This window comes from Chlorocebus sabaeus, chromosome 23 (assembly GCF_047675955.1).
Source record: "Chlorocebus sabaeus isolate Y175 chromosome 23, mChlSab1.0.hap1, whole genome shotgun sequence".
Classification (NCBI taxonomy): domain Eukaryota; kingdom Metazoa; phylum Chordata; class Mammalia; order Primates; family Cercopithecidae; genus Chlorocebus; species Chlorocebus sabaeus.
The window spans coordinates 53939947-53967252 of NC_132926.1; the positions used below are offsets into that span (position 1 = coordinate 53939947).

General features: G+C 36.2%; 1 long non-coding RNA gene across 9 annotated transcripts in view; it reads left to right on the plus strand.

Moving 5' to 3' along the window:
• Positions 1–27306, plus strand: part of LOC140709979 (uncharacterized) — a 142669-nt gene that overhangs the window by 4253 nt on the left and 111110 nt on the right. For 3 of the 9 annotated variants that reach the window (XR_012090873.1, XR_012090869.1, XR_012090876.1), the window contains exons 2-3: positions 1738–1883; positions 2977–3098. This is a non-coding gene — a long non-coding RNA (uncharacterized lncRNA). Of the gene's footprint in view, positions 1–1177; positions 1300–1737; positions 1884–2976; positions 3099–27306 lie in introns of all 9 variants that reach the window. The other 6 variants (XR_012090871.1, XR_012090874.1, XR_012090877.1 and 3 more) reach the window with 3 other exon arrangements.

The following is a 27306-nucleotide window of genomic DNA, read 5'->3' on the forward strand; positions in this document are numbered from 1 at the left end:
CGAATCTGCAGCATCAGAATATGTGAAGTGCAAAGCCATGTAGAACCTTTGAAATCAGCTCCCTTTTCCTTTTTTTTCTTACAGTTAGTTTTAGTTAGACATGCTGTGCCTACGTTCTGCATGGTTGTGGCTTTGATGGCATTCAGAGTACAAATTCAGTAAATGGTATTTCCCTTGAGAAATAATGTGCTTATCCTATTACAGGAAAAAGAAAAAAGTTACCCTAAAGAAGCATTTTTGTAGGCCTACCACAGTAGCTCATGCCCATAATCCCAGCACTTTGGGAGGCCAAGGCAGGCAGATCAGATGAGGCCAGGACTTTGAGACCAGCCTGGCCAACATGGGGAAACCCCGTCTCTACTAAAAATACAAAAATTAGCTGGGTGTACTGGTGCGCGTCTGTAATCCCAGCTACTAGGGAAGCTGAGGCGTGAGAATTGCTTGAACCTGGGAGGCAGAGGCCGCATTGAGCCAAGACTGCAGCACTGCACTCTAGCCTGGGCGACAGAGTAAAACTCTGTATCCAAAAAAAAAAAAAAAAAAAAAGCTTGTTTCTGTAGTAGATGTTATGATTTTGCTTTCCTACCTAAGTCCCAGTCACCTTCTTCTTTGATTAAAAATATTATAAAGATTTTGGTCAGTCATAGAATTAAACATTAATTGAAATTGTACTGTGCTTTCCTACTAGACAGTATATAAATTAATATTTTTAAATTTTATCTTTCAAAAGAGATAGCTCAAGTATTTTTGCTTACTCAGGTAATAAATTCATGAAAAATGCATTTAAAAAACAGTCTTTTTCTTTCTTATCCCTACTTTTGTCTACACATGTATTTGTTGTAAAGCTAGTCAAGGAAATCTTTTCCAATTTAAATTCTTTATTAGAAAAGTTATTTGTGATTACTTTTGTACTTCTGACAGGCTATGGATATTTGCAAACTTCGAAGTTCAAAATAGTTATCAAATATTAATATTTGAAGGAATTACTTGTATATAATAGCTTAGTGATTACACACATTGACTCCAGCACCAGACTGCCTGGATTTGAATCTCAGCTCCATCAGCTCCACTATTTGTTGTGTGATCTTGGCCTAGTGTGACCTCTGTACCTCAGTTTCCTAATCTATAAAATGAGGTATAACAATAGTAGCTTTTTTTTTTTCTTTTTTTTTTTTAGGCAGGGTCTCGCTCTGTCACCCAGTCTGGAGTACAGTGTTAAGATCACAGCTCACTACAGCCTTGATCTCCCAGGCTCAAGCGATCCTCCCACCTCAGCCTCCTGAGTAGCTGGGACCACAGGTACGGGCCACCATACCCGGCTAATTTTTTTGTTTTTTGTAGAGACAGGGTTTGGCCATATTGCCTAAGCTGGTTTTGAACTCCTGGACTTAAGCAGTCTGCCGGCCTGGGCCTTTCAAAGTGCTGGAATTACAGGCGTGAGCTACCATACCCAGCTTTCTTACGGAGCTATGAGGATTACATTAAGTACTATTCGTAAACTACTTAGAACAGTGCCTGATAGTATGGTAAAGCCTAATGTATGTAAACATTAAATAAATGCTTAAAACTTAATATTTTATTCAAAAACCAAACAGTGCTAAGATACAACCTTTAGGTCATATCTTTTCTTGCAAGTATGTCCTGTTTTGTTTTTAACTTTGCTTTTTGTTTTGATTTTGAGAGGTTTAGGTAATTTTTTGAGTAGCATATAAGCTGTTTTTTTTTTTTCTGTTACAGATTTTTAGGGCAGTTTTTTGTGTCATTATGTTGCTGCTACATATTTGGAAGATGGAACAAGCCCAGACAAAAGATTATTCTTTTTTATTCATCTTAAATCCATTTTTTTTCCTTCATCTGAGCCCCTTAAAACTAATGTGTTACTGGTAAGTTGGTGTGTTCCTGTAGTCCCAGCTACTAGGGAGACTGAGCAAGGAGTATTGCTTTAGCCCCAGAGTTCAAGACCAGCCTGGACAACATAGCAAGACTCCCATCTTAAAAAAAAAAAAATCTGTACAAATATGTTATAGGAAAGTTTTGTTTGCATTCACTACATTGCACTATAGTTTAAAAAAAGATTTAAAATACAAATACTGACATTTAACACACTTGTACTCTTATCTTAATAATTAGTTTAATTGCTCCCCCTTTATGGAGTCAAATATAACGCATTTCCTAAGTAATTGTATACTTATATTTTCTTCAATATTAATGAAGAATCTCAAATATTTTTATCCTCTTATATTTCTTAGTGATTAATCCGTTTTGACTTTTAAAAAGCCATAAAAATAAGATAACGTTTTTATAATTATTCTAGATGCCTGAAATTTTAAAAAAATCATAAATATGGAAAAGATCTTGAAGGGTTACGTAATAAGCCCCTACTTTACACAATATTCTACCTTTGACACTTTTGTTTTAAGAAAAGAATTTAGTAATACATCCTAGTGGTTACAAGTCCTTATTACATAGCATTGGACATTAATAATTACTCAAATACTTATTCAAGAATAAGATGTTCTTCCTAATGACTAAATTAAATTATTCTCATAATAATTCAATTTTTTGGCTTCTTGTCTCGTTCTTCAGAGGTTATGGTAACCCATAAAAGTGTAAGGTTATTTTCAGTTTTATTTTCTAAATGATTTCCTCTTGCATGTCATTATAGGACCAAATTTCTAAGTATGTAATTATTTTTATTACTTTCTTCTGAGCCCTTTCCAAGTAATTTAATCTTCCTTTAAATGTGGGCCAAAACTATTAGGTTCAATATTGCAGTTTTTAAAAACATGATTATGAAGGTAAAGACAGGTTGTTACAGTTCATGTAATTGTTTTCATTTAAAACTGAAGTACCAGCCGACTTTGAATATGGCCCTGAGTGTCAGCTCTTCTGATTAGTCAAGAAATGTTTCTTGTTTTTAAGAGATTTGAACTAAAATTCCATTGTAACCAATTTCTTTTCTTTTTTTTTTTTTAGACTGAGTGTCTCTCTGTTGTCCAGGCTGGAGTGCAGTGGCATGATCTCGTCTCACTGCAACCTCCACCTCCCGGGTTCAAGTGATTCTCCTGCCTCAGCCTCCCAAATAGCTGGGATTACAGGTGCTCATGAACAGGCCTGGTTAATTTTTGTGTTTTTAGTAGAGATGGGGTTTTACCATGTTGGCCAGGCTGGTCTTAAACTCCTGACTTCAAGTGATCCACCTGCCTTGACCTCCCGAAGTGCTGGGGATCACAGGCTGAGACACCCACCATGCCTAGTTGAATTGTAACCAATTTCTAAAGACATAAAATTCTTAATATATATTCTATATTATATATAGATATTAAATTATTGATATATTATCCATATTATATAATTCTTGATATATATTCTATAGTGTAATTCTTGATATATATCCTATTATATATCAAGAATTAAATCTCTATAAGAAGTCAAGTAATTAGATATTTATTATTTATAATATCTAATTATAAAGTAATACATGATTAATATAGAAGTCATAGGAAAAAAGCAAAAGGAAGTAACACTTATAACGCCATCACCCTGAAATAACATTTTCCTGTTTATGGTATTACAAAATGATTTATTGTATGTTTTATAATTTTTAAAACCAGTAATGTGAACATTTCTCCGTATATGAAAAGGGATATCTTGCAATTGCATGATTTCTAATGGCTTCATAATATTGTATCATGTGGTTTATCATAATTTACTGAATCTATCACCTATTTTTAAGCCCTGTTTATTCCCTTTTAAATAAGAGCAAGCAGTGCTACATTGGATATCTTTGTGCGTATATCTTTCTTAATTGAGTATTTCCTTAGGATAAATTATTAGAAGTGAAATAGCAGGGTATGTATATTTTTAAAACTTTTGGAACACATATCAGAATTGATTTTCAGAAAGGTTATTATCAGTTTATCCTTCTATCAACGTTGTGTTTGAATGCCTGCCTTCCACTACCACTATAAAGTCTGAGTAAAATCTTTCTTCTTAATCTTTGTCAATCTGATTAGCAAAAAAAAAAAAAAGTTTAATTTGCAGATCATTGACTCCTAGTGAGGTTATAGTTTTTAAAGTTTATTAATCATTTATATATTTTTATTTCTGAATTGCCCATTGATATCTATAGTAGACCATTACTGTATCCTAGAAGTGTGGTTTCCATTCTGTGGTTTCCATTCTGTCTGGTTGTGGTAATAGCATACAAATTTTTGTTGTTGTTTTTGTTTGGGTTTTGTTTTGTTTCTTTGGTGAGGTGGGGGTAATTTGTTTACTGGAATTACCTCTCTGTGTGTAGTTTTGGAAGGACATAATAGAGGAGCTTGCCTACCCCAGCCAAATTGTGAACATATGACCAAATGTGCCAATCTGGCTCTCGTAAGTTTTTTGAATTTTGGGTGATGTGATGCAAAGTCAGAAAAGTAAGTCCAGTTGTGGGACTCTCAGTTGCTTATATCTCACTTCCTCCTTCCCTGGGGAACTGCCTTGCCTGAGGGCAACCCAAGGCCACTGACTGGCTGATGGTGAATATAAAGGGCATTGACTCTATTTGGGACAATTCTAAAGAGCTATTACTTCAAAGAACACCTTGTAGGATGGACTGAGGCTTCAGCTGCATCCTCACTGTGAGTCTGCTTCTTCCTCTGCCCAATCCTGCCTTCCTCATTTCCTTATAGTTGTGTCTCCTGAAAGCACTCTCCATCAAACTTTCTCCATGCCATTTCTGTATGCTTTATCTATGCCATCACTATGCCACCTCAGTCTGTTTCTAAGGAACTGCCCATTCCAGTGGCAGTACTCAGGGAAGACTGTATGGTAGTTCCTGCCACCAGCACCCTCTGGAACTACTTCCCTTGTCCTGCATCTGTTTCTTCTTTCTTTTAACTTTCCCATACTCTCACAGTAATTCACTTCATCTAATTTAACCAGAGTCTTGGTTTCTGTGGCTTGCAACCAAAAATCAGTATTAATACAATGTTCTTTGTCATTTTACCCATTTTAAGAGCTTTTTCATGTATTATGGACAAAAACCCTAAACGAAATTGGTTTTCTCCGGTTAGTTGCATTGCAGTTTTGTTTATCATAGTGTTGACATTCAACTATTTAGAAAATTTATTATTGTAAGTATCTTGGTCTTTGTATATGTGTGATTTTTACCTTTGATGTAATGCAGGGATCCCCAGCCCCTGGGCCACAGAACGGTACCATTAGGAACCAGGCTACATAGCAGGAGATAAGCAGTGGGCAAGCAAGGGAAACTTCATCTGTATTTACAGCCACTCCCCATCACTCACATTACTGCCTGAGCTCCACCTCCTGTCAGATCAGCAGTGGCATTAGATTCTCATAGGACCGTGAACCCTATTGTGAACTGCGCATGGGAGGCATCTAGGTTGTGTGCTCCTTATGAGAATCTAATGCCTGATGATCTGTCACTGTCTCCCATCACCCCCAGATGGAACCGTCTAGTTGCAGAAAAACAAGTTTGGGGCTCCCACTGATTCTACATTGTGGTGAGTTGTATAATTATTTCACTATATATTACAATGTAGTAATAATAGAAATAAAGTGCACAATAAATGTAATGTCCCAAAGTCATCCACCCTCACTACCCCAGTCCGTGGAAGAAAATGGTCCCTGGTGCCAAAAAGGTTGGGGACCGCTGATGTGATGCATATGTAATGCCTAGAGAGGCCTTTAATGTCACATGATCATATAAATAACAATTCATGTGTACATATTTTTAAGATTTTATCTTTATCCCCTAATTCTTATGACAAAGATTTTTGCCTTGACTAATGAAAACGATTCAACTATTTCCTACAAATAATTTAACTGAGTATTTAGACTTTTACATTAAAATTTTCTATAACAATATCTTCAAATTTCAGTGCTGAAATAACAGACATTTCTGTTTTACTCAGACAGCAATCTAGAAATGACCTGTCTGAAGCTGGCCAGGCAGCTCTGCCATTCTTGTCAGGAGGCTTCTATGTCTGATTTAAAGATGGGAGCCTTCATTTGTTGCTATTATCTAGTCAGTGAGAAGGAAAAAGTAGAGAGTAGAAAACAACTCCCTATCACACACACATGCCAAATCTTGTTGGTCCAAATTTAGGCAGTTGGCTGTACATGGCAGATTGGGAAATAGTCTTTTACTGCAATCCCCCATGATGACAAGTTCTGCCCATTGGTAGAAACCTGTGTTTTCCTGTGTTATAAAGATTATAAAACATTTTTAATACGAGTATTAAAATGGTATTGTGTTAAACATGTAACTGAAACTGTTCCTACAAATATTAAGTGAAAATTAACACATGGCTAACATTTAAAAGAAATGTTCCTCTTACAAAATGGTTTGTGTGTGCGTGTGTACCTGTGTGTGCATGTATGCTATAACAATTCAAAACTTCATTCTCCTTCACTGCTGCTACCATATGTTTAAATATGGAACATGAGTTAAGAAGATTTTGGTTTTGGCCAGGCATGGTGTATTAGTTCATTTTCACACTGCTGATAAAGACATACTTGAGACTGAGTAATTTATAAATAAAAAGAGGTTTAATGGACTCACAGTTCCACTTGGCTGGGGAGGCCTCACAATCATGATGGAAGGCAAAAGGTATGTCTTACATGGCGGCAAATGAGAATAAGAGCCAAGTGAAAGGGTCTCCCCTTGTAAACCCATCAGATCTCATAAGACTTACTCACTAACAGGAGAAGAGTATGGGGAAACCGCCCCTATGATTCAATTATCTTCCACTGTGTCCCTCCCACAGCGTGGGGGAGTTATGGGAGCTACAATTCAAGATGAGATTTGCCAAACCCTATCACTTGATGTTTCACACCTGTAATCATAGCACTTTGGGAGGCTGAGGCAGCAGGATCGCTTGAGCTCAGGAGTTCGAGACCAGCCTGCGCAACAGGGTGAAACCCCATCTCTGCAAAAAATACAAAAATTAGCCATGCATGGTGGCACACACCTGTTGTCTCAGCTATTTGGGAGGCTGAGGTGGGAGAACTCATTGAGCCCAGGAGATAGAGATTTTGAGATTTTAGTGAGCCAAGATCATGCCACTACCCTCTAGCCTGGGTGACAGAGTGAGACCCCATCTCAGAAAAAAAAAAAAAGGCTGGGCATGGTGGCTGACACCAAATTCCAGCACTTTGGAAGGCTGAGGCAGGAGGATCACAAGGTCAAGAGATCAAGACCAGCCTGGCCAACATGGTGAAACCCCATCTTTACCAAAAATACAAAAATTAGCCCGATGTGGTGGCACACGCCTGTAATCCCAGCTACTCGGGAGGCTGAGGCAGGAGAATTGCTTGAACCCAGGAGGTGGAGGTTGCAGTGAGCCAAGATCATGCCACTGCACTCCAGCCTGGCGCAACAGAGTGAGACTCCTTCTCAAAGAAAAAAAGGGAAAAAAAAAAAAGATTGTTTTGTTAAGTAGTGGTTTTTAGCCTCTTGACATGCTTCTTTATACTTCTTAGAGGTTTCTTTGTGTGAGGTTAGGTGAATATGAATAATGATAGGAAGGATATATTAGTATGATTGTCTAAGAGTATTTGCAGTTTATGAAATACATCAGGAAATGTTCTTGAAAAGGAATGGCTAAATCTAATTTAGGAATGAATATTAAATGTTTAATAATGAAGAAGTAATTAGAAGTTGCATCTTCTAATCTAAATACAGAATCTCTTCTCTGTACTGGTACTAATTTTTATTATGATGGTTTGGACACAGTTCCATATTCAGCGTCTTTGTACTTTATTTTTGAGTTATAAATGCCCAAACCTTAAAATTTATTCTACAAGCCTAAGGATGATTCTTTTGTATAGATATACCATTGTACAAATATGCCATAATTAATATGGCCATTCCAATGTTAATTACTATTTTAGTAGTTTCGAGGTTAGCTTTTATTTTTTGCTATTGTAAACACTCCTGCTGTGAACATTTGTATACACATACCATGGTGAATATATGAGTAGATTTCTCTCTAGGGTGTATATTTAGTAGGGTATTGCTGGTTCATGGAGTATGTATATCTTCACCTTCAATAGATAATGACACACTGTTTCCCCAAGTGGTTGGACCAAGAATGGCATTATTTTAAGATTCTTTACCATAACTTCAAGTATTTGCTTAAAGTTTCTGGAGAAAGGGAAAAAAATGAGTTTTACTATGGTATTAGATTTTATTATGAAATGAATTTTAAAATAACATCTGAAAAGAATGGAAACCCATTTTTTTGCAGTCATTGTTTTGAAAAGGTATCTCAATGTGGATGATACGAATTCTATACCATACATATTGAATGACTAGGCCCATGAACAATTATCCGTGTGGTTTCTTTTCTTTAAAATACTATTTAACAGTACTACAGTAATAACTATTATTTAAAATATGTTATATATGTACAAATTTTTTACATATATGTGGCAAAATAAAAGTTTAAATTAGTCATAAAGATATAAAATGAAAAATGAAGTCTACTAATTCCTCTCCCTAAAGATCTGATTAGCTGCGTCATTGTTTCTTTTGTTTCCTGAAAAAAATTATATATATTTCTTCATATAAATAAATGGATCATAATGCAAAAGGTTTTTTTTTCACTTTTTTAACACCATGTATGATTCTTTCTGCTCAGTGCTAAATAATATTGAATTGATTGGATATGTAATAATTTATTTAGGCAGACTGATGGAGATTTAGATTATTTTCCGTTTTTTGTTATTACCAGTAATGGATCAGTGAGTACACTGTAAAATGAACCTTGCAATTTTTGAGAGTTTATTCATTAAATTCCTAGCTATAAAATTACAGTTGAGACAGTACAAGCATTTTTAATTTTGATATATATGGCAAAATTGCCCTCCAAAAAGTTGTTTTAATTTAGATTTCTGTCAACTGCTACTTGCCAACATTGTGTGTTATCAGAATATTTTACCTTTACTGCTCTCATAGTTGAAAAGTATAACTTATTTTAGTTTGCATTTATTTAATTATGAGTGAAGTTGAGCATGATTTCATTTGTTTTTCTTTCTCTGTCAACTGCCTGTTAATATCTTTTGCCTATTTTTCTACTAAGTTGCATTTTTTTCTTAGTGATTTGTAAAACTTGTAAATTAAATAAATTAATGTTTTTGTCTATTATGTGTTGCAAGTATTTTTCCCATTTTGTGGTTAATTTTTATACTTTGTTTATAACTTTTTGTACATAAATTTTAATCTTCTTTGTGACTTTCAGGTTATATATATTTCCAAATTGCTTAGAAGCCCATTTCCTGTGTTGCCCTTTGTTTTGTAAATGTATAATGATAGGTAAATTTAGTTTACATATAACTCAGCCTTTTTTCTTTTTTTTTTTCAAAGAAGTCTGTGAGAACACACCTAGGAAAAAATTCACTGTAGACAGATGAATATGATAAATCTAATGAGTTTGGGTTGTCAAAAAAAAATGTGTTTAACATTTAAATGATTCCTATTTCCTTTTTCCTTCAGGAATCCTAAAAGTCAGTAAGTGGGAAAGTTTTATTAGTAAAGAACATTATCTTACCAGACATGAAGTAATCCTTTTCTCCAACCTTCCTTCAAACTACTGGTTCTTACCTCACCTGAAACACCCAATCAGAGACTAGCAGATGTTCCAGCATGTCTATAAAATTTATTTGGTTAAATGTCGGCATGTGATAAATGAAATGAAATGAAATTGATTTATGTGGACTTTTTCTATATTCTAAATTTGCCTTGGAAATCATATAATAGATATTTTAATAGAACATTTAAAATATGATTTTATCAGAACACTTAAGGATGTATAAATGAGTTAGTATATGAATATATAAAAATAGTCCACGTGAACCTAGCCCATACTTAGTCCTCAGCTAAAATGACTTCTAGTTTAACCCAAACTATAGTAAAGAGACTGAACAAATCTAAATAGCAACACTAAGTAGTGAAGAGCAACTAATCATGCAAGACTTTTTTAGTTTATATTCTTCCTATATGTTATAAAGTTACGTTAAAATTACTCAGGAAAATTATGTAGTGGAACATCAGATCTTAGCTGCAGCTTTTGTTCAGTAGTCTAGAAACTAACTCACAGCTGCCAGACCATACTTAGTTGGACACAAGAGATTCCATATTGTCCCCAAAGTAATCTTGCTTTCTCTAGAGCTCTCCAGCTCAGGCCTATATTAAAGCAACATCAGATCAATTCTGACTGGATTTCATACTTCGAGTTTCTAGGGTTAAAAAGGTTTCATGTTAGAGAATTCTGATAACTGTCTCATGTCTGACATTTAAAGATGATCTAGATTTTCTCAAAGATTCCCAATTTTACAGCTTACTGTTTCTAATAGAAGCAGCTTTTAAAATATTTAACTGAATGTTACATAGTTTACATCCTTGTAAACATTCATCTTATAAAAGAGTTCTTTAAAAAAAAAAAGCCTTAATTTTTAGAAACACTGTTCCATTTATAATGCTGCCAGAAAACTGCTTAGCTGGCTCTACTTCTAGATGTTAAATATCAACTATAATACTTGTTAAATCAATACATTTTAAAATGTTCTTACAGTGTTTAAATTTCTTCTGTAAAATGTGTATTTTTTATTAAATGCTGGGATTGAAATTATTTATTTATTTATTTATTACTACTATTATTTGAGATAGAGTCTTGCTCTGTTGTCCAGGCTAAGTGCAGTGGCACTATCTTTTCTCGCTGCAACCTCCACCTCCCAGGTTCAAGCAATTCTCCATTCTCAGCCTCCTGAGTAGCTGGAACTACAGGCATGTGCCCCACACCAGGCTAATTTTTGTATTTTTAATAGAGGTGGTGTTTCACTATGTTGGCCAGGGTTGATCTCGAACTCCTGACCTCAGGTGATCCACCTGCCTCAGCCTCCCGAAGTGTTGGGATTACAGCCAACTGTACACTGTGCCTAGCCAAATCCTGGGATAATTTTAAAACATTTTGGACTGTAATAATAAAATTTTATAGAACATGATATAGTTTATGCATCCACCAAAGAAAATGTCGAGTTACCAAATTAGTTAGAAGATGACTATAGAGTAAGTTATCACCTGGCCCCTACCATAAATCAATCCTTCTTCATATCAGAAGTTTTTAAATAGTTGAATAATAGTTTTTTAAACGTTAAGATTTTAAACTGCCTTTAGAAATCCCTATGAGGTGATGTAACTATTATTTCCTCCACTCTTTAAGATAATACTGAAAATACTTTAGCACTTGGCTCAGATGAACTTTTGAAATGATACAACTCATAAAATCTGAAGGCCATTATAGATCCAAATTTAGATTATTGGATCACAGTGCTCCATGGTTCTCTTGTATTTCTCTATATCTTGTAATCAGAGGCATTGACTTTGTTCCAAACTATCTTTTCTTAAATATTTGTAACTTGTAATAGCAAACAGCCTTGTAAGATTGAGATAATGTCTCCCTGCAGAGCAAAGAGCAGGTGTGCTTACTGTCCATTATAAAATATTTGGGTGCCCTAAGCTCCTTATCATCTCCTGTAACCAGCTACTGTGCATGCTGGTGTCACCTGCCTCTCTTCATATTACCTGGTGGAAATTGGGGCATCAGGAATTGGTACTAATGCTGATGTTCTGATGACTGCTATTGCTGTAAATAACAAAGTCATTTGTTTCTTATGCTGGATTATCCTGTGTCCCACTAGCGTCCATGAAATTGTAGCAAGCTAATTTACTAGTCTGCAAGTAGGATAAAACTCTCAGACCTTTACAGGTCTTGGCAAGATAATATAGGATATGTCATCAGCAACCTTTTTCTGTAAAGGGCCAGATCGATAATAAATGGTTTCTGTCACATATGTTTCTTTAATTTTTTTTTCAACCCTTTAAAAATGTAAAGCCCTTCCTTAGCTTACAGACCATCTGAAACCAGTCTTTTGGTTATATTTTGTTCGTGGGATACAGGTTGCCAACCTCTAATGTAGATCATGGGATCAAATGACTATTCTCCGCCCCCAGCAAGTTCCCCAGAACTTCTCTCAAAATTATGATGGCTTGCTTTTCAAACATGCTTTTCTCATGACTATAATAAAATGAAACATGTATTGTTGCGTGTCTGCTTGAAAATAAAATATGACTGTAAAATTAATTAGATAATAAAAAGAAACAGTAGTATCTTCATAAGTGATTTTTATATAACCTCAAGATAATTCAGAGGGCAAAATGCAATTAAAATTGCATCCAAAAAGAAAACAAGAAAGGAAGACAATATAAACAGAAAGCACTTCATAAAGTGGTAGATTTAAATACAAATGTATCAATAATTAAATTAAATGTGAAAGAAGAAAATACTTCATTAAGTGACAAAGTCAATGTTGTACTGTTTACAAGCATGATGTTTAAATTGTGAGAATGCAGAAATATTAAAAGGATAGAAAAATATGTGAGCACTAGCCAAAGAAATACTAACATAGTTATATGTCAGATACATTTATAAATGTTCAAAAAAATGTTTTTAATGAAAATGTATATATTTTAAAATTTGATTTCATAAATCAAATTTACATAAAGTTAGATGAAGCAAATGTCTTAGTCTCATTTCTGCTGCTGTAACAATATCATAGACTGTAATTTAGGAAAAGAAATATATTTGTCTCATAACTCTTGGGCTGGGAAGTCTAAGAACATGGTGCTGGCATTTGGTGAGGGTCATCCCATGGAGGAAGGCATCACGTGGCAAGCAAGACAGCACTCGAGACAGAGGAAATCTGACCAAACTCATCCTTTTATCAGGAACCCACTCCAGTGAAACTAACCCACTCCCATCATAATGGCTTTGATCTATTCATGAGGGCTCTGCTCTTACGACCTAATCGCTTCTTAAAGACCTCACTTCTTAATACTATTACAATTGTAACTATCCAATGGGTGCATTTTGCCCACTGTCCAGATAGAGCCTATTTATCAAGATGTGAGAATTGTAATAGAGAGTTTAATACATGTTAGATCAAGCTAAACAGGAGATAGGAATTTTATTATGACTTAAATCAGCCACCTGGAAATTTGGAGGCTATTTGAGGATAGGTAGACAGGCAGGGGTTGAGGGATTAGGAAATGCTGATTGGTTGGGGATTCAGTCATAGGGGTGTGGAAAGCAGCCCTCCTGCACTGTGTCTGCATCTGTGTGGGGGCCATAAGACTGGTTGAATCCAGGTCCACATGGGGCTATCTGGTAGTCAGAAGTGCAAAAGCCTGAAAAGACATCTCAAAAAATCAATACAGGTGTAATCGAAGAAGTTAACAAATCTCGTGACCTCTGGAATAATAGGTGGTAATCTTTTATACTTGTATTTTAGCAGGATTCAGGCCCCTCTCATCTTCCTAATCTGGTGGCCTTTCGTTCGTTTTATAAAAGTGGTTTAGTTTGGGGGAAGTGATATTTTCATTTAAACTGTAAATTAAATTTCTCCCAAAGTTAGCTTGGCCCACACCCAGGGATGATCAAGGGCAGTTTGAGGTTAAAGGCAAGATGGAGTTGGTTAGATCAGATCTCTTTCACTGTCATAAGTCTCTCAGTTACAATTTTTGCAAAGACAGTTTCACAATGGCAATTAAATTTCAACATGAGTTTTGGCAGGCACATTTGAACCATAGCAGCAAACTATAAGGTAAAAGCATTTGTAAAAATAAAATGTATGCTTCATAATGACAAAAATACTAAGCCACTATGAGGGTATAAAATATATATGTATCTAATTATATACCATCAATGTATACAAAGCATTACTCTGAACTGGGTCATGTGCACACTACGAGGACTCACTATGGTTTAGAAGAGTCAGGGTCAGCCTCACCAGGAACTCATAGCATAGGAGATAATGATTCTCCAAAGGGATGTATGCTGGTGAACAAACTGAACCACATCGTGAAGGCCTTTTCATCTTAGCATCTTCATCTATAGCAGTGCTTTTCAACTTAGGCTGCCTATTAGAATCAACTAGTGATCTTTTTAAAAATACTGATGCAGAGACCTTCCCTAGACCAATTAAATCAGAATCTTGGAGGAAGGGAGGAGGGCATTGATATTATTGTTTAAGATCTCCAGATTATTTTACTATGCTGTTTCAGTGTTGAGAAGCACTAAGTTACTATGTAAATCATCGATGTAATATTTAGGGCAGTAAATAGCAAAAATAAATTATTCTGTTTTTCCATGTGAGTTCTGTAGTTACCCAACATAAAAACTGTTGTTTTTAAAATTACGGATCATTACAACCTGTGGTTCCAAGTAAAGATTTTAAAAAGAGAAAAGTTTAATCCTGCAACAATTGGTTAACCCTTCTTAATTTAGAGGTACCTTGATAAGTTCTTGATCATCAAGGTAATCAAAGTTAAGTTAACTACATTACCACATGAAAAACAGTCAGCTGGTTCACACAGCTGCTTTAAATCCATAGGAAATTGATACATTAGCATTTCCTAGATTAGAAATTGGCTAACACCATTATCAATGATATAGGTGATACATGGTGTTCTAAAAGGAATTTTCTGAAAGATACCTACTTTCTCATTAGTTATAACTACATTTTAAATGCTATCTCTTTCTCAAAAGCCAAAGCTACCCTTCTGGAAGTACAAAGGATCAGACTTCAGGCAGGACTTCATGTGCTGTCACGTGTCAAGTTCTATAACTTCAGATAACTTGAAATGGCAACAGCCATTTCTGAGTTCTAATACCATTTTAGTAGATAGATGCTATTGTACTAATAGATGCTAATATTGGGTTAATCCAATATGTTATGCTCACCCTTTGTAAGGAGTAAAAATGGCCATTCTCTGTCTTTTTTTTTTTTTTTTTGAAACAGGGTCTTTCTCTGTCGCCCAGGCTGGAGTGCAGTGGCAGGATCTTGGCTCACTGCAAGCTCTGCCTCCCGGGTTCATGCCATTCTCGTGTCTCAGCCTCCCAAGTAGCTGGGACTACAGGCGCCCGCCACCACGCCTGGCTAATTTTTTGAATTTTTTAGTAGAGACAGGGTTCCACTGTGTTAGCCAGGATGGTCCCAATCTCCTGACCTTGTGCTCCACCCGCCTCAGCCTAGCAAAGTGCTGGGATTACAGGCATGAGCCACCACACCTTGCCTTTTTTTTTTCTCTCTCTCTCTCTTTTTTTTAAGACAGGGTCTTTCTCTGTCACCCAGGCTGGAGTGCAGTGGGGCAAACATGGCTTACTGTAGGCTCAAGTGATCCCCCTGCCTCAGTCTCCCAAGTGCCTGGGACCACAGGCATGCAGCACTACACCCAGCTAATTTTTAAAAATTTTTTGTAGAATAGGATCTCACTTTGTTCCCCAGGCTGGTCTCAAGCTCCTGGGCTCAAGTGACCCTCCTGTCTCAGCCTCCCAAAGTGCTGGAATTACAGGCATGAGCCACCATGCCCAGCCCTTTCTCTCTTTTAGTGTTAGTATAACTATACATTTGTAAGCAACAGCATGGCATAGTGAAAAGTAACTTTTAGGATCAGATATGCCTGGAATTAAATTCTATATATGCTCTTTATCAACTGTGTGGTCTTAAACTGGTTAACTTGTTAATGCCTCACTTTCCTCCACTGTAAAATAAGAATACAACTCGTGTTGCAGTGTTGTGAGGATTAGGAATGATAGCTGTCAATCTTCTGCCATTTTGCTTCAGAATTTTACAAAATTGTAAAAAAAAATGAGTAAATATATTCTCCTTATAAACAAACTTAGAATTACAAAATATGAAATTATTTGCTGACCCTATCCCTTCCCATCTTGCCAGTAGTAACCACTAATATTAGTTTGGTGCATACTGAGACTAAATATACAAACCGACAAAGACCAGACCATGTATGTCAATAGAACTTGGACACACAATCTCTGCAGCAACCAGCCTGGGAAGCCAAACCACAAGCTCTGATACAATTGGTTCAGAAGTGTCAGTGCTTGGTCAATGACTGTCAGCTTTTAACTCAGAACCAACAAGACAAAGCCAAATGTACTCCCCAAACCAACCACATAAGATGGCTTACTTGTAATTACCCACCTCTAGCTTCCCAAACCAACAGTTTCAGTTGTAGCATTTGTGAGTCTTCCCTCTTTTCACTATAAAGCTTTTCATTTCTGCCTTGGCTGCCTGTATCTGCCAAACACAAGTGATGGTGTTTGACTCCCTTGTTTTAGTAAGTAATGAATAAATAGCCTCTGATTGTTCTCATTTTGGGTGGTCTCTGTTTATTTCCATGGTATGGTTCCAGTCTTTTTATTGTGCATATACCGATGGACATTTATATGTGTATATCCCTGGGAAATATATACCATTTTGTGGATTTTTAAAAACAAAAATGTTACATGTATTGTTTTATATCTTGATTTTTTTTCCTCAAAAATGCCCTAGAAATCTATGCATGTTAATTCATCTCCATTATTTTAGCTGGAGGGAGGTAGTAGTATTTGTCTTGGCGTCTTTAACACAGCTCTGTGGTGCTGCCTACTTCAGTGCTTGCTTTCCTATCTGTGTCTATCACAGAGACATTCTTTTTACCTTTACACCCCCATCCTACTTCCCTTTCACCCCCATCCCCAGCTTACTCCTTTAATACATATCCTTTGAACTGCAGTCGATTCACTGTGAGGTTGGCTAGCTGTCTTCTTCCTTCATGGCTGCTAGTAATGACTGTTCAGTGGCTGTTTCTTCAGCTGTGCAAAGTTAGAGTGTGTCTGGGAGTTCAAAGGCATTGGTCTCTGGTTGGTATATGTCCTGTGTATTGCCTGATCAATTTCTGCATTACTGACTGTGAGAAACTACAAGTCTTACTCATGCTGGATTCTTTCACCTTGAGTCAGTTTTTCAGTTGTATGTAAGAAATTTTTTCCAATGAATTAAACATACCAACCTTAGAAACTGGCTTGTGAAGGAAGTAAAATAAAGTTAAATGCTCCATTTATCTTTGCTTTTACCAAATAATTTAGGTAAACCTTGCAGTCACCCAAATAATGCCCCTCCTGATAAATACCAAAACATTCAGAATTAGGACACCTAATGGTAAGGTCTAAGAAGAAGCACTTTTAAGACCTGCCCATTTGCATGGCCGCTAAAGCCTCTAGACCATTAAGAACAATTTAATGAAGTGATACTAGTGTAGACTCTGGGATAATATAGCTTGCATGTGTTTTTTGTGGGTTTTTTGTTGTTTTTGTTTTGTTTTGTTTTGTTTTGAGACAGGGTATTGCTCTGTCTCCCAGACTGGAGTGCAGTGGTGTGATCTTGGCTCACTGCAACCTCCGCCTCCTGGGTTCAAGCGATTCTCGTGCCTCAGCCCCCAGAGTAGCTGGGATTACAGGCATGTGCCACCACACTCAGCTAATTTTTGTAATTTTAGTAGGGATGGGATTTCGCCATATTGGCCAGGCTGGTCTCAAACTCCTGGCCTCATATGATCTGCCTGCCTTGGCCTCCCAAAGTGCTAGGATTATAGGTGTGAGTCACAGTGCCCAGCCTAACCTGCATTTGAATCCTGCATTTGAATCCTCATTCTGGTTTAATGAACTTGGGCAAATTTTATAACTTCTTTGACTCTAAGTTTTCTCATGTTTATAATGAAGATGAAATTACTTACCTTATAGGGTTTGTTGGGAAGGCAAATCTTTTCCTCTACCCTCTTAGGTTCAGTTCTTGAGGTCCTGGGAATTAAACTTAGACAAAACATCGATTTTTATTCACGCAGGAGAACACAGAAAAATGTGACTCTAAACAACTAAAGATGGGGGTTTATATACCTAACTTAATAGGGGAGAGGTAACTTAATGAGGGAGAAGGAGGAGGGAGTAAAGACTTCTATGTAGGGAAGAACAAATGAGTATTTAGGGGAATAAATGAAAAAGAAGAAAGTTTGTGATAATGTTTGTTTATGCAGGTACAAGTGGTCTTCTCTGTCTTCTTTCTGGCCAGTAAAATTCTCTGGAAGAGGAGATTTATGGCAGCCTCACTCCCAGTAGTTTCTGCATTTAGTGAGATAGGGTAAGTCCTGAGAAGGCGTTTTTCTGCATCTGTTGAATTTCAAATGTCTTTAGAATAATCTTTATATCAATTCTGGGGGTCTCGGTGAGTCCCTACAGGTTGTTGTGAGAATAACTAAGGTAATATGGCAAAGCTGTTAAGTTAGCACTTAACAAATATTTGCTTTTTTTATTATTTGAAAACTAGTCTTTCTGCCTTGATGCCAGTAGCAGATGGGAAATTATGGTGATTTTTATTTCTAACATTGATCCATTTTGCAGATCAGCCAGTCTGCTTAATTCCTGAGTCAACATTTCCTATGTAGTTACCCAAGTGCTGACTCAGTGCTTTTTCTCATGTTCAATTAAACTCCTCATCTAACTTTTCCAAATCAATTTCTCCCTGATTGTTGACTTGCAATTGTCCTAAATAATTTGAGCAACTCAAGAAAATTAACATCTGCTGAGATCTGTTTCTACCTTTCGTAAGTTTCTCTTCATTCCCTTTCAATACCCTGGGATGTCACTCAAGGCTCTTTTTAAACCTATATCAGCTTCACCTCGTTTGACTTTTTGCCCATGAGAGGTGAAACAAAAGAGTGAAATCTTTGCTTGTGTAATCCTCTCATGTTATCAATTGTTTATAAATGTTTAGTATTTAAAGAGCCACTAAGGGCCAGTGGGGAAAATGCGTCTTGTGGATGGATATCATCGTTTTTTGCTACTTAATAATGTCATGGACTTTCATATGAGATTTCTGTAGCTGGAATGAGAAAAATCCTAATAAGTTTAGGATGGGTCAGAAGATTTGTGCAATGGAGTGAATGTCCCTGTGCTTCCCAAATTTCATATGTTGAAACTGTAATCCCAGTGCGATAGTAGTTGGTGGAAGGACCTTTGGAAGGTGGAGCCCTCATGAATGGGATTAGTGCTCTTAAGAGACCAGAGAGCTAGCTAGCTGTCTTTCCACCATATGAGGGTACAATGAAAAGTTGACAGTCTGCAACCAGAAGAGGACTCTCACGAGACCCTCAGCATGCTAGCACCCTGATCTCAGACTTCAGTCTCCAGAACTGTGAGAAATAAATTTCTATTGTTATGTCACCCAGTTTATAGTACTTTGTTATAGAGGCTCAAATTGACTAAGATAATTTGGATATTAGGTTATATTGCTTGCAGGAGGTATGTAACTTCTTGAAACATGTAAACTGTCTGTGTTGTGTTCTGCTGCCTAAATCCACCAGATAAATATTCAGTTTACTTTGCTTGGGAATACCGTTACTCAAAAATATCTTAGATGTTCTCTATACAAATGCAGAAGAGTAAAAACAGGCTAATTATTTCCCCATTTTATATTAGTAATTGCTATTTTATTTGTCAGCGTTTCATTATGATTTAAACAATTGGTATAGGTATATTAATATAATTATTTGCTAGTTGCTAAAAATATGCTGCATCTTATAAAAATGCATTAAAAAACACTTGAATTGGTCATTTAACATGAAAGCGTCATTTGATTTTGAATTCAGAGACTAAGTTACCAAAATATTTAATGCCATTCCCTGAAGGCTAGTAGTTTATTATTGGTGGGATCACAGGAGGGAGTAAATTTAGAACTGAAAACGACTCACTGATTCTATAGTATACTTGAATAAAATAAGATCACTGTCCATTTAGCTGGCCAAATAGCTTGGCACAATATGGAAGAAGGAACTAGTTTGGCAGCCTTGGGAAATATGATTATTATAAAAAGTTGTAATATTTTTAAACAAACCATCAATTCATTTTAAAACCAGGATATTTCCTCATTTGATTAAGTTTTTTAATACTAGAAAACTAGAATTGTGACTATGTGTATCAGAATAAAGACGAACTTTAGGCTCTTTTTGATATGGAATTTGTTCCTGGTTTACTGGCAGCTATTTCAAGACTTGGGGTTCTGGAGGACCTTTTTCTTAAGTTTTCTCTATCTCCTAGGAAAGAATTTGAACCCTAAAATGTCATTTAAAAGAGTGCTAACTCAAATTAGAACATCATTTACAATAAAAGATAGTAGGTAAGGTTTACAAGTGTAATTACCTGGGTAATTCAGGATAGGAAGCACTAATTTTTCTAAACTGTCAAAGATAATTAAGAGGTTATGGAGTCAGCCTGAATTATCCCAGTGGTTCACTGTACAATTGAAATATACATGGTGACTCTAACTCCATACTTACAATTTTAAGGCTTATTTTGGGAAAAAAAAAAAATGCCTTTGCAAGCTTTGAGATACATTACTTAAAACTGCAGAGCCTCTTCTTGAAGACCACTGAAGCTAACTAGCATATATTTCTTTGCTTGATGAGGTCTTCAAGAGCCTGATGATTATTCCTAGGTTCATGTATTATACACAACTAACCATTTGTCCCATAGCACCTCATTTTCTCCAGCTAACAGATGAATAGTCTAAAAAATCTGTTCTCTTAATTGAACAACTGTCTCGCTCAGAACTCACTGGGATGAAGCCAATTGTTCACAAGACAGAGAAGTCAGGAAAGGGCCTGACTTCTGAATGACTGATGATCCATATCTTAGCACAGAGAGTTTGACATAAAAGGGTCTCATGAACTCTAGGTAAGGCAGGTAGCTGGCCTTGAAAGCCGGATTAGAAGTGACACCTGGATGGCCTGTCCCTTCTGGCCTGCTATTCAAGGGGAGAGGTGATGCAAGAGCCCAGTAAGGAGGCCTGGCAAAGGTGAGGCAAGATTCATTTCTCTTGGGGTACTGGAACAGAATGAAAAACAGGACCAAGTCATAAGCTCAGTTAAACAAAACAGCACCACAGACTCATAACCAACATTGAATTATGTTACCACAGACACCAAGTAGCCACACAGAACTCCTCTCCAGCTTCCCCAAACCTGCTTTTCTGCCTTTCCCACTTCAATAAATGACACCACCATCCATTTTCCCCAGGTCTCCCATGCTAGACCTGTTACTTTTTTATCTCTCAGCTCCAAATATCTGCTGTCTGCTTTCATAATCAAGTTTGACTGCATATTAAAACTGTAGCAAAAAACATTGGCCGACTAAAAGCTGGTTTCATTTCCTTAAGGGTTAAAAGAACTTAGTTTTACAAATATGGGACCTATCTCCACACTTTGAGGGGGGTCGGAAATATTTGTTTTATGTCCTGAGGTTACAAATAAGGGGTGATACTCCTCCTCATAGATTTATTAGAATCTCTCTTCTAATACTAAAAATAAAAGGGAAAATTCCATATTAAAAGAGGCTAATTGTTTATACAGCATACAGATATCGGCTGGAAAACTTTTATTTTTGAAGGAAAGTACTTATGTAATTTCCAAACATAAGAAAAATAATGGGCTTTGCTCTTTTTTTGCTGGTTGGTTTTGCTAATTACTTGAGCCTTCTGGCAAGAACATTGAAATGAGAATTTTCTCAGTTTAGTCACCTTTTTTCATATGTGAAAAATCAGTTACTGACATTTGTCAATCAGTCTTTGCCTTATTCCTCTGGTTGGTGTGAAACAAAGTGGTGCAGAGAATTTTAGACTGTTGCTGCCATTTGTGCTCCAAATGATAGCATATTCCTGATTTTCAATAACCAGGTAAGGAAGGACTTTTCTTGCCCATGCCACCAAATATCATTCCTAATAAAACACCAAAGTTTGTCATCGCGTGTTAAACATAGAGAAACTCTATTCAAGATTGGTGCACATCCACTTGTAATTAAAATGAGTTAATGAGCCTAAGCATTCCAAATGTCCTGCTTCACAGCAGGTACTATGGGGAATTGAGCTCATTTGGTAATATATTTTGTTTATGTCTAGTTTCTGATGGGACTGATGAACTATCCCCTTAGCACATAGTATGTGTCAACTCTTGGGGTTGATACCATGAAGAGTAGGATACAATCTCAGTACCTAGAAATGAGTCTACCCGAATAGACTCTTTTTAATGTTTTCAACCCATGAAAACATGTTTGAGGGGATTTTACTGAAGAAGCAATGGAAACATCAATTAGAGGTTAACAGTATTCCTTTGAGTGGTGTGTTTATATGTGCTTTTATATTTTCCAAGCTTTTAGTTTGTTTGTTTTGCAGAAAATGTATTTAATATTGTATAAGTGGGAAAATAAAGATTTTTTAAAGTGATAAACAAGGATTTATATTCTTTTTCACAGTAGAATGCTTAGTGAATATTTGTTAAATGAATGAGTATATTTTTCAAATTCTCTAACATTTTTCCTAGTGTCTTTAAAAACAATAATGGCATTTATTTTAAGTCTAAATAACTCCCCAAATTTCCTTTAAGGGAGGTATTCTGAAAACTCTCTCTTCAACATTTGAAAACCCCTGATGATAAGTAAAGAGCTTGATAAATTCTGTGGATGTTATATTTCACCCAAAGGATAAAGAAGGTGACTTTGTTTTCCCCTTCTCATTTTTAAAACATCCTCAAAATAAACACTATTTGCATGTAGGACATAAACACAGCCTGAGTGTCATCATCTAACCTGAACTGATATGAATTGCTAAAGTTTTCCAAACTATCTTGATGGACTAGATTAGAGAAGAGAATGCAAAAAAAAAAAAAAAAAAAAAAAAAAGTCTATCGAAGTTGTAGGGTATAAAGATAAGTAAATGTAATGAAAAGCAACCTTAAGTTACTGGAACAATTTTATCTTAATCCAGGGATGGAAGATTTCAAAACATAGTCTAGTTTAGATGGCTGGACTGTGAGGGCTAATGAGTCCAGTGTTCCAACCTTAGATAGTCCATTCACCTTCTTTATTTTTTTTAGCCAGTAACTGTGTTGCTAAACTGGTCAAACTTCCTACACAGAGGTTACATGGTCTTGAGGAAAACTATGTAATAGAAACAAAATATAATCAGGAGAAAAGAGTTCAAAATATAAGCTTTAATAATGGTGGGTGGGAATGCTTTGACATCAATACTGGGAGCAGATCCAGAGAGGGCTGGTGGTAGTTGTTGGTAGAATTCAAGAGAGTTAACTATATGACATGAATTTTACTAAATTGGTCAATTTATTGAGAAAATAGAACTGGAAATATTTAATATTTTCATGAGAAAATTGAATGTGAATGATTGAATGATTCATTTAGCAAGTGTCTTAATTCTGCTGAATGTATATATGTTACTGAGACATTTAGAGTCCTACTGAAGAAACAAGAGAACCACACAACGAACTAAATAAAAGGTGTATTATATGCCTTTTATGAACCAGTCAAGTCCTTTTTCTGCGATGTCTTGCTCTAGAAGTTGCTATAATAGGTTTGATCCAGCATCTTGTTGATACAACTGGACAACAGTCACCTAAACCCCAAACATTTACCTACCACTACCCATGTCTTTGTTTTCTATTTGCTTGTCTCTTGCCTGTGCAGAGCTTCTCTAATGCCATGGTGAAGGCCAGCAGAACTGCTCAGACTCATGCACATGCAGTCAGGAAGTTCAGGGGAGGTACTGCCAGCAGGGTCATCTTTAATCAATGGAGGTCAGGAACTTATGAATAAATATTTTTTCTTTTCACCTCTCAGGTGGATTTTCTGAGATGCATTTCATAAGATTCATTATAAGGTCCTGGTGAGACCTAGCATCAGTTACCCATAGTGGTGGCCAATTCAACGAGGCATTTTTGAACTCATTCTCCCTCCTTCTCTGTCCTACTCTCTTAGGCTCTCAGTTATGCTTCTTGGGATTATTGCCCAAATAAACTACCAATATGCAAGCCTGTATCTTAGCCTTATTTTGAAAGACTAATGTCCGACCAGGGGAGGGAGAAATCAATGTGATAATGAAGCCATAGCCTAAGAACAGTAATTGTAAAGAGAAGTGAAAAGATAGATTTGAGAGATAGAATCTATATAAGAATGGCAGTACTTAGTAATGAAACAATGAAGACTGACAATAGTCTGCTCAGATGGTCCAATAATGAGTTCTATCCTAGAAGAGGCCATAACTTTAGTGGGATGCCCAGTAGGCAGTTGGAGCTAAGATTCAGGAATCAAGTGAGAGTTGAAATCTTGAGGATGAATGAGTTCTTTTTTTTTTACTTTGAGAAGTGAGTTCAGTGGCACGATCACAGCTTATGGCAGCCTTGACCTCCAGGACTCAAATGATCCTCCCACCACGGCCTCCCAAGTAGCTAGGACCACAGATGCGTGCCACCACTCTTGGCTAATTTTTTTAAAAATTTTCTAGAGATAAAGTCTCCCTATGTTGCCGAGACTGGTCTTGAACTCCTTGGCTCAAGTCATCTTCCCATCTCAGCCTCCCAAGATGCTGGGATTACAGGTGTGAACCACTATGGCTGGCCATGAATGAGTTCTCGAGAAAGAAGACTTTATGAAGAGACGGCCAATGGGCTATAGACTGAATTTCAGACAATGGTCAGATTTCAGAAATCCAGAGGAAAAGGAAAGGACTAGCTACTGAGCACTCAGGAAAATAGATAAGTTTAGAGCTATGTGTAATGGTGGATAAGTGGGAAGAACATACAGTGCCATTCCACCATCAGGTCAGAGACCAGACTACAGAGACCAGACTAAAGATGGAAATAGAGAATAGACAGTGAAGAGATGGAGACAGTAACGGAGATGGTTCACTGAGCAGATGAATGCAGAGGGAGATAGTTCGCTCTTGACAAGTAACAAGCTTGTTAGGAATGAACTAAAGGAGAAAAGTTAGAAACGTGTAGATCCAAATGTAGTAATTTTTGTCAGGATTTTAAAAATGGAAAAAAAACTAATGGAGAGAACTTTCACATAAAAAATCCCAATTTTAAAATTTTCAAATAAAATTTGCTGAAATTAATCATTGGTTACACAGAAAATCTAATATTTATCTTACTTTTACATACTTATGCATTTTTTATACTTAAGAACACTTATTTTTAAAAAAGATGAACACTCAAAAGCACTTCCTCTAAGATGTTGGTCCACAGAACGGTATTATTGAAAAGTAGCTCTCTTCTAGAAAATATTGGAAGAATTCCACTTGAATAAATATTGCATAACTCAGTGCCTACTTTTACATACCCATATTTGTGTTAAGCTAATCCTAGTTTCTAAAAAAAGGTTGTTGTACTGTTGAAAAGCATTTCTGAAATACTGCCAACCCCATCTTGTGATTGAAGTTTTTTGGTATAAAACAGGTTGGGGGTGAGATGCCAAGCAGGTATTTAGAGAGAGAGTTTAAATTTGATCTTTTTATATATGAATAAATCATGGTTTAGATCCCCAACCCCCAGGCTACAACCCTTGATCTGAACTGGGAGTCGCCAACCCCCTGCTGGTCCATGGCCTGTTAGGAACTGGGCCACACAGCAGGAGGTGAGTGAGAGCGAGTGAGCATTATTGCCTGAGCTTGGCTCCTGTCAGATCAGCAGCGGCATTAGATTCTCATAAGAGTGTGAACCCTATTGTGAACTTTGCATATGAGGGATCTAAGTTGTACGCTCCTTAGGAGAATCTAATGCCTAATGATCTGATATGGAACAGTTTCATCCTGAAACAATCCCCCACTCCTCCTGTCATGGAAAAATTGTTTTCAATGAAACCGGTTCCTGGTGCCAAAAAGGTTGGGGACTTCTGGTTTAGATAATCTGTTTCTGCAGAAATGTTTTCAATATGCAATCTGGTCATTTTCTACTTTTTCCATTGAATATTTTTTTCTGGTCATTTTTAACCATCTACTTTAAATATAAATGTCATTTTATCATAGTGTGCTTAGATTTTAGCATCCATTATCCTTCCAGGGTGTGTTTATTATCTGTTGGACTTTCACTTTGGATTAAACAGTTACTATATGAGTGAAATTTGAGACAGTGACTAGCTGCCCAGAGAGTGAGTGAGCCTTATAAACTACATATTGTTTATTCAGTGCCTTGTTATAAACCTTTTGTTTATCCACATAATGTAACTGTGACAATCAAACTATAATTTACAGAAGGTTTTTTTCTTGTTTTACATTCTCATGACTATCATATCTGGTTTCAATTGATATTAAGCAATGGATGAGTTCTCTGTTGCTTTTTAACTTTTGTATCAATAAGGAACTTGGATTTCTTGTGTATTAAGAACAAATACTACATAGGCACCAAGATGAGGAACAAGAAAAACTTAGGACAAATAAAGATTCACACCAAAAAGAAAATTAAAATAATATATGGAATATTTATCAATCTGCAAGTTGAGTAAGCAAAACTAAAAGATAGAAAAGTTTAAAAACAACAGAGAACTCATCCATTGCTTGATATCTATCAATTGAAACCAGATATTATGATAGCCATGAGATCTTTTTTAAAAGGAGGGAGTAAAATGTTCTGCAATTCTATCAGAGAGAACCACTGTTGACATTTTTGTTTACATGATACTATAATTATTTGGAATGCCTATATATAAATAATTTAAAACATGAATGGTATCATTTGGAAAGGTTAGCAAATAACCTTCCCAAACTTGCTTTTTTCATTAACATCTATTACATACGTATAATCCTACCCTAATGTTCTTCTGTAATATGATTCATATTCTTAACTAACCCTTTAGGATATAGCACTATGTTATTTCTGTATTAGATGGAACTCTTATTTTCAAGTAACGAAACCCCCTTGAGCTTAACAAATATATTAGAAAAACACAGGAATATCTTGAGGAATCAAAGGACAAAGATGGAGCTGAAAACATTCTCTTCACTTCTATGTATGCTTCTCTCTGTGTTTCTGATTCATTCTCTGCCTCTTAACCAACAGTTTTCCTCTGCTTCTTACTACATTGATGAAAACATGACCAAGACTGCTCCCAAGTTTATATATCATAGGTCCAGTTATCCTGAGAAAAACAAAATCAATCCCAATCCTTTCTTAGCTCCCTTCCCCACTCACGATTCCAAATTTTCAGAATTATCAGATGTTCACCTTGGCAGAATCAACTGGGGCCAAGGGCTGATGTTTGATGAACATGGCTGCCGTATGTTACCCTATGGCCATACAAGTGATCAGGAGAGGCTGTTCAGAAGTAAAGGAGAGACTGGACAAACAACCTGTAAATACTATCACATTCTCATTACTTACACTCATTTGGAGATATTTGTTGCAATAAATTAGCACAGTTAAACTAGTAAAAGGAAATTCTTTTTGGTTCATTCATTAGTGAGGATAGTTTTTTCTAAGATTAAATTAGCTTTATCTGACAGTAGGCTGTAACTCCTTCCTGTGTTTTTGAACTATGGACCTACAAAAGATATATCATCTGC